This window comes from Myiozetetes cayanensis, unplaced genomic scaffold, assembly GCF_022539395.1.
Source record: "Myiozetetes cayanensis isolate MyiCay16 unplaced genomic scaffold, myiCay2020 scf10, whole genome shotgun sequence".
In the NCBI taxonomy this organism is placed as follows: Eukaryota; Metazoa; Chordata; class Aves; order Passeriformes; family Tyrannidae; genus Myiozetetes; species Myiozetetes cayanensis.
In genome coordinates, this window is record NW_026086605.1 from 25,298,699 (window position 1) to 25,305,698 (window position 7,000).

The window sequence follows — 7,000 nt, forward strand, 5'->3', positions numbered from 1 at the left end:
TTATCTCTTCTGCACTGGTTGTGTCTATAAGGTGTGTATGTGTGTGTTGGAGGAGATGGTTTCCCCGTTCTTTTGAGATCGGTATTGCAGGCTGCCTGCAGGGGCAGCTTTGTGTTGTAGTTATTTCTATGACGTTTTCTGCCATGAAAATTGAAAATCCAGAAAGAAGGCTGAAGACATTTGTTCTAGCTTTCCTTGTGGCCAGACTGAGTACGTGAAGTCTCTTTGTACCCTACAAACATCCTTGGTATCCTTGATCCAATTTATCATGCACCCTATGGACAGTTGTACTAGAATTGCAGAGATGGAAAAGTCATATGTAATTCCATACTTTATTGTGCCAATTCAAATGGAGGCTCCCCCATTCTCTCTTACCCTATGCTCTTCCATCTCATGCTGGTTCTTGCCAAAGAAAGTTCTTTTTTTTTTTTTTTCCAAGGAGCAGCTCTGTGAGCTCTTGGCTCATTTCTAGACAAGTGTACAATGGAGATGGTATGCCCAGGACTGTGTGTGCAAAGCCATGTGGGGGCTTAAAGACAGACAGAGTTGAACTCTGCATGGTCAGAAAAAGAAGAAATAGCTGAAGTTGGATTTGCAGTAGACAAAAGTGTCAAAAAAATTATGCCTCCAAGCATTGTCTGCTTGTTGTGTCTGAGCCTTCATCTACATATGTATCCCAATAATAAAAGTGAAATAAAGCCAAAGGACTAGTAGCTCACCTTGACTCTACCTAGAACTGCTGAACCACTTTGTCACCTAACATCTTTTTTCCTTTCTTGCACTTAAATCAAAATTTACCTTCTACATGGACAGGAAAAACTCCAAACTATCTTGGAGCTCTGGAGGAGAAAAGAAATCTTGTGGGAACGTATCTGTGCTATGACAGTTCAGGCTTATGGGGATGCTATGGTAGAAGAAAGGGGAGAAGTACTGAGAAATTGCTTCAAGCTGTTGTTTCCATATGTTTTGGACTATTTGGTGCTATCATTGCTCTGAAATTCTCACTGTCTTCACATGCACTTCTGCTTGAAAATATTATTTAGGTAAAGTGATTTGTGAGGGCATTTACCTTGCCTTATGGACAGAGTTGCTAAAGCAGTCCAGTCTCTGAAGTACTAGACTGACAGGGGCTGACTGTCATCCCTGTCTGGAAGGATATTCATTTTTTGTTGTGAAGCACTGTGGTGGTGTGTGTAATGTTAAAACCCTTGTGCAGCTCAACCCAAAGTGGCTGCATGGATGGTGGATACACTGGTCCCTGCAGAATGCAAACCGCATATAAAAATTCACAGACTTTGTCCCTGTACCCTTTAGCTTCAGAGCAAGCTGGACCAGATCCCAAATCTGAAAAATGAATGGGGACATGGTGAGATGAAAAACACATGAAGTAATGATGCTGCTGTTCTTGAACACCTTCAGTGATAGCCATTAATGGCGTCAAGTGACAAATTATTACACTGACTAATTGATTTGCTGATGTTCTAACATCTAATCCTTTGTAGCATTGCAACTGTTTCTCCCTGTAAGTCCCTTATGTCACTCTTGGCTCTCTTAAATAATATTTCTGGACTCTCTTTTAGATAAATATGTTGACCATGATTTCACCTTGGGCTGATAGCACAGACCTTGCTAGTTCTGTACCTGACTTGGATGAGCAGAGCTGTCTGGAGAGAAAATAAAAGCTGCCATAGGAAAGGAAAACCTTGTGCTGAGCTCTTCGGCATGCACTTGGGAAGGAGCCTGCTCCATCTCTCCTGGGTGACCCCAAAGTGTGCTGGGGAGGTTTTTGTCCTTTATTGTGAACAGCAGGTGTTAATGCAATGTCTAGTAAAGCCACCAGCATTTTATTTACTGCAGCTAAGTCGATGAGAAATGTCCCAAGGATGGGAATAAGAGCAGGGTAACCAAATGAGGAAGACAAGGACTTGTCACCCGGGTGCAGTAAGAGCTGGAATGGTTTCCCGTTGGGAGAAGGGCAGTGTGGAGGCCTCCCTGCATCTGGAGGAGTACTGGATTTCCAGCAGAGCCTCGGGCCTGTGGTGCAGAGAGAAGGGAAGCCCGCTTAGAGGGCTGAAGAAAAGGTGAAAGATTCCTTCATTGAATTATCCACTCTTCATTTGAATTAAAGAAAAGTAGATGGGCTGATGGTGGCAGCGAGGACTTCGCTGGGAGACGCTTTGGCTCCTTGTATGGGGCGAGTCCTTATTATGTGTATTTTGGTGATGGGATGACAATGGAGGTGTGGGAGACAGCTCTGAGTCACCCTCGGAGCCCCGGCGGCCGCGGCCCATTGGCGGGGCCGGGCTGGGCGGGTGGGGGTCGCTCAGGGCCCGGGTGAAGGGCTCAAAAGGTGCGGAGCGGCCAGAGGCGCCCCACCACCCGCACACCTCGGCCCCATGGAGCTCGCCAGCCTGACCCCTGCCAGCCTGACCCCCGCCAGCCTCGGACCCGCCGGTGAGCTGCCCCGGAACGCGCAGGGCGGGCGGGCCTGGGCTTGGTGGCGGTGTTGGTGGTGTTGGTGACTGTGTTGGTGTCGGTGTCGGGGCCGTGGGGGCAGAGATCGCCGCCCGGCCCCGCTGACCGCCTCTCCCCGCTGTCTCCCCCAGGAGAGCCCCGGGCGCGCCCCGCAGGCCCCGGCGCGGGGCGAGAGGGAGGCCGGCGCAAGAGAACCACGTTCAGCAAGGCACAGCTGGAGCTGCTGGTCCGCGCCTTCGAGAAGGAGCCGTACCCCGGCATCGCCCTGCGAGAGCAGCTCTCCGACCTCACGGACATCCCCGAGTCCCGGATCCAGGTGAGAGGGGCGGGCCGGGAGGACGGGCGGGCGCCCAGCGGGGCGGCTTCCCCGGCGGTCTGGGCACTCAGTCTCTGCCGGTCCCGCAGGTGTGGTTCCAGAACAGGAGAGCCCGGCAGCTGAACCACAAGAAGAGCGAAACCGCAGCCTACCCCAGGCCGGGCAAGGCCAAGCCGGCCCGGTGCGGCGGCCAGGAGCGGCCACCGCAGGGTCCCGCGGCGGAGCGGAGCCTCCTGTGCCCGCAGCCAGGCCTGCCAGGAGGGAGCCAGAGCTACTGCGGGCAGCCGCCGTCCTACTCGGGACAGCCGTACTCAAGGCTCGACATGCATTTCAGGAGCTTGGATAACACTTTTGGAGCCCTAGGTCAGACCCCAGCTCATTTTGGTTTGGACTGCGTGGGAAAAGGGGTCCCACTAGGTGCGGGAAGCATGGGGAACCCCCCTCAGTTCTCGTTCCCTATACAGCAGGCACAGGACTATCCGCACCTGAAGAAATCTTTCTCTGAAAGTTACTACTCGGATGCGGATGTTTTCCAGACTTACCTAGAAGATCACCAGTACCCGGCAGCTAAAGAGAACGTGTACAGGAGGCCTGTCGTAAACTACATCAATGCTAACCAGGGCCTGGGTGTTGAGAACTATTCGTATATCAAGTCAAACACTTCTCCCTTTGCAAAGGGCTTCACTTTCAGTTATGGTGAAGGGGAACCTAAGCTTGAGCCGGAGCAGATGAGGCACAGTTCACCTCTGCTTGCGGCTAGTAATGCTAGTCCTCCTTTGGTACTTCCAAAACATGAAGGGGGGTATCAAGGGACACTTGCCACTCCAGCCGCTTCATATGGGCAGCAGCTGCTGGAGACAGTAAATGACTATGACACTCCTTGGCCGGGCATGAGAAATGACATTTTGGGAACAGGGTTAGATGGACTGTTTGAGAATGAGCAAAATGCAGAGCAAGGTGAGCAAAAAAGTTTCCTGTTTGCTTTTGGTGGCCAAGGTTCTACCTGTCATTTGGGTCACACATGAAACTAGCATGCTTGCCTGATGAAATATTGTGTTGGCAGGGTTGTCCTGAGTGGCTAGAGGTTTTGCAAGTCTAAGTGTGGAGTGCTTGCTCTGAGTTTTGTGCCCTGGCTGGAAGGGAAAGAAAGATAAGCCACATTAGTAAGGGCTACAGGAGAATAACCTGCCAAATGTGTCCCATGCCAGGGGAACAGTTACCAAGCTGCTTGCAGTATTCCTGCATGTTTGGTTAGTGGCAGCCTCATGTTAACTTGCATGCACATCCTGATCTTCTCAAGTATGTCAGTACTGAGGATTTTTCTATGTTCAGACTGTGCTGGATTCATTCTGCCAGGAGGATTGGGACTATGGCGTTGCTTTTGTGGCCTCACTGCACTGAGTTTTGTTTCTATTCTGGTCATAATTCACTTACTTTAATTTGAGAAATCTGTAGAAAACAGACTTATTTACAGCTTTTAGTGGAGAAAGCATTAACATGAGAGTGGGACAAGCATGGGAAAAGCAGCATTGGTGGTGGCAGGGGACAGCTCACTGGGTGTGTTTGCATTTTAGGTGTGCTCCTGATAAAGAACTCAGATGTTTTTTCCTGGATACTTAATGTGTAATGTTTTCATTTAAAAATGACCATACTTGTAGCCTTTTAAAGGGCAATATTTTTGTGATTTCCTTTCGTATAACTTGTTTGCAAGTTGTCTTTTTTTTTTTTGTTTTGTTTTCAAATTATAATTTTCTATTTGCCAAATGAAGGGTTTCTACTTTCATGAACTTGTAGAACTGCACTCAGAGAAGAGAGAAAAAAATTAATTTCATCTTTGCATTTGCACATTGAGCCTGTTTTCAGAATTCTCAAGATGCATGGCTGTCTGGAAGACCACTGTAATCATGGAAGTGTTCTTCACGTGTGTCTCGGGATACTGCCATGGTTTCGTGTTAAAGAAGTATCAGACCTACAATGGTGAAAACTCTACAAGCAAATCCTTTTTTGTGTTTAAAATGTGGCTTTTTTATATTTTAAATATGCCTAGATCTTAATACATATGTTTTTAACTTAATTACTTTGTTTATAGAGCAAAAGAACAATGAAAATAAAAGTTAATCACAGACTATTATTTTATTAATAAAGTTGATATCCCTGAAGAAACTGTCTATGGAGATGTGTGTACAAGAAGTCCTGAAAATTAGGTCTGACTTTTGTCAGTAGTTTTTAGCTGTGCCTGTAACTTTTCTGCCTTGACCTGAAGGAATGTATCACAAAAGAACCATGGCTTTAGACAATAGCTGCAAGGCACTTTGAACACAAGAAGTTGTCTCTGAGAGCAAAGGATAAAGAGATGTTTGTATTTAAGATCGTATATATGACTCCTTTAGTAAATTTAAAAAAATTAATTAAGACTCATTTATTTACATATACCTTCTCCCTCATTAGACCTTCTTAATGAGAAGGCACAGATAGAAAAAGAGCAATTTTACCTGTGAAAAAGACAAGAAATTGGTGCTTAAAAGTGTGTAGCAAAACAGGCTTACTTCATAAAGAGCTAAAGAGGAAAAGAAAAAAGGACGTCTGAAAGAACAACACACACCACTAACCAACAAGGTTGGGATTTGGTTCCTCCCTGGAGTCAGTGGGCACCCGGCAGGTAGCACAGGGTGTTCCCATGGTATCCTCCCTGCTGATCTCAATGTGTGCTACCCAGCACCCTCTTATCTCATGGGGTCTCAGGCAAGGAATGGGAAGGTCACTGTTAAAGGTCTCAGGTGAGGCTGGTCCCTGCAGTGCATTCAGCTGTTTCCCTGTCACTCTGTAGTCATCCTATTCTGTCCAAGCTGCACTGAGGCAGCTGTGGTAGGTGTCTGGTGTTGAGCTGTCAGTCCTGGCTGCTTTTATAATACTGGATATTACACTATAACCCCTTCATCTGGTCTTCACCTTCCCTTGTTAGCAAACCCACATTTCTAGCACTGAAGTCAAATACATTCTGAACACTTCCTGTAAGCAAGTACAACAAAAAAACCCCACCACATTTTCCATCACAGAGCTACCTACTGCTCAGAGTAGAGCTCTTCTGTGAACTACTGGTTTTCTTTATGTTGTTACAAGTTGATTTTAACACACCAACCCAGCATATATTTCACAAAGAAGAAAAATCTGTGCAGAGCAGTTGGATGGAACACTCCTGTGATGTTCTCTCCTTGCTGTGAGGTACAGAATGCCAGAACAGAAATTATGTGCTTATTCAACACGGAGGAGCACTTTGACAGCAACGGTATCAGTAACTTCCCCTGGACTTGCATGCCAACAGCATCTCTGCTGTCATGTGAGTAGGTGATGCTGAGGAAGAAGTGGGGCAGGAACCAGGTGTGTTCAGTATTGGACTACTCTTCTGCCTGCAAACCAGTTTATATGAGAAAAAACCTGTTTATATGAGAAAAGATGATTTTGCATGCTAAATATTGAAAAATGTATTTTCTTCCATATAACTTATCAAAAAGATAGTGAGGACTCAAATTCACCAATGTGGTTTACAGTCAGCCTGGGCCTACCCTGCTGCTGGGTGTGCAGAGTTCCTCATGATGTGGGATCCCTGCACATCACATTCCTTTCTTCTGAGCCACCTCCTCCAGCAGCGGGACCAGTGTGACTGCAGCAAATCCTCACTGGAAGCCACCTGCCTGGGAGGCAGGAACAAGTCAGCATCACAGGAGCAGTTCACGACTTGGACACCTTTTTAGCATCCCTGTGCCTTGCCGGTTCATGCTATATGGCAAATGACCCCAGAGAAGGCTCTTCACTTCATTAAGCAAGGTCTGTACCTATACCTCTCTTCAGGGGGACTCACCTTCAGGCGAGGGCACAGACCTGAGATAAAACAATGACCCACTTCTCACCTCGGGCGCTGCATGTCTGGTCGTGTCCCTGTGGGTGGGGAGGCTTAATGCCTGCAAAAAGCGCCCATTTAAGTGCATTAGTGACAGGATGAGAGAACTGCCCAGGGAGGTGGTGGACGCCATCCATGTATATACCTGTTTAAGGACAGACTGGACGTGGCACTGAGAGCCCTGGTCATTGCCAAGGTGGTGTTTGGGCACTGGCTGGACTCGATGACCTCAGAGCTCTTTTCCAGCCTCGATGTTTCTGTGATTCTGCAGCTGCGTTCGAGTTCACCGCACCTTAAAAGCCCTTCACAGG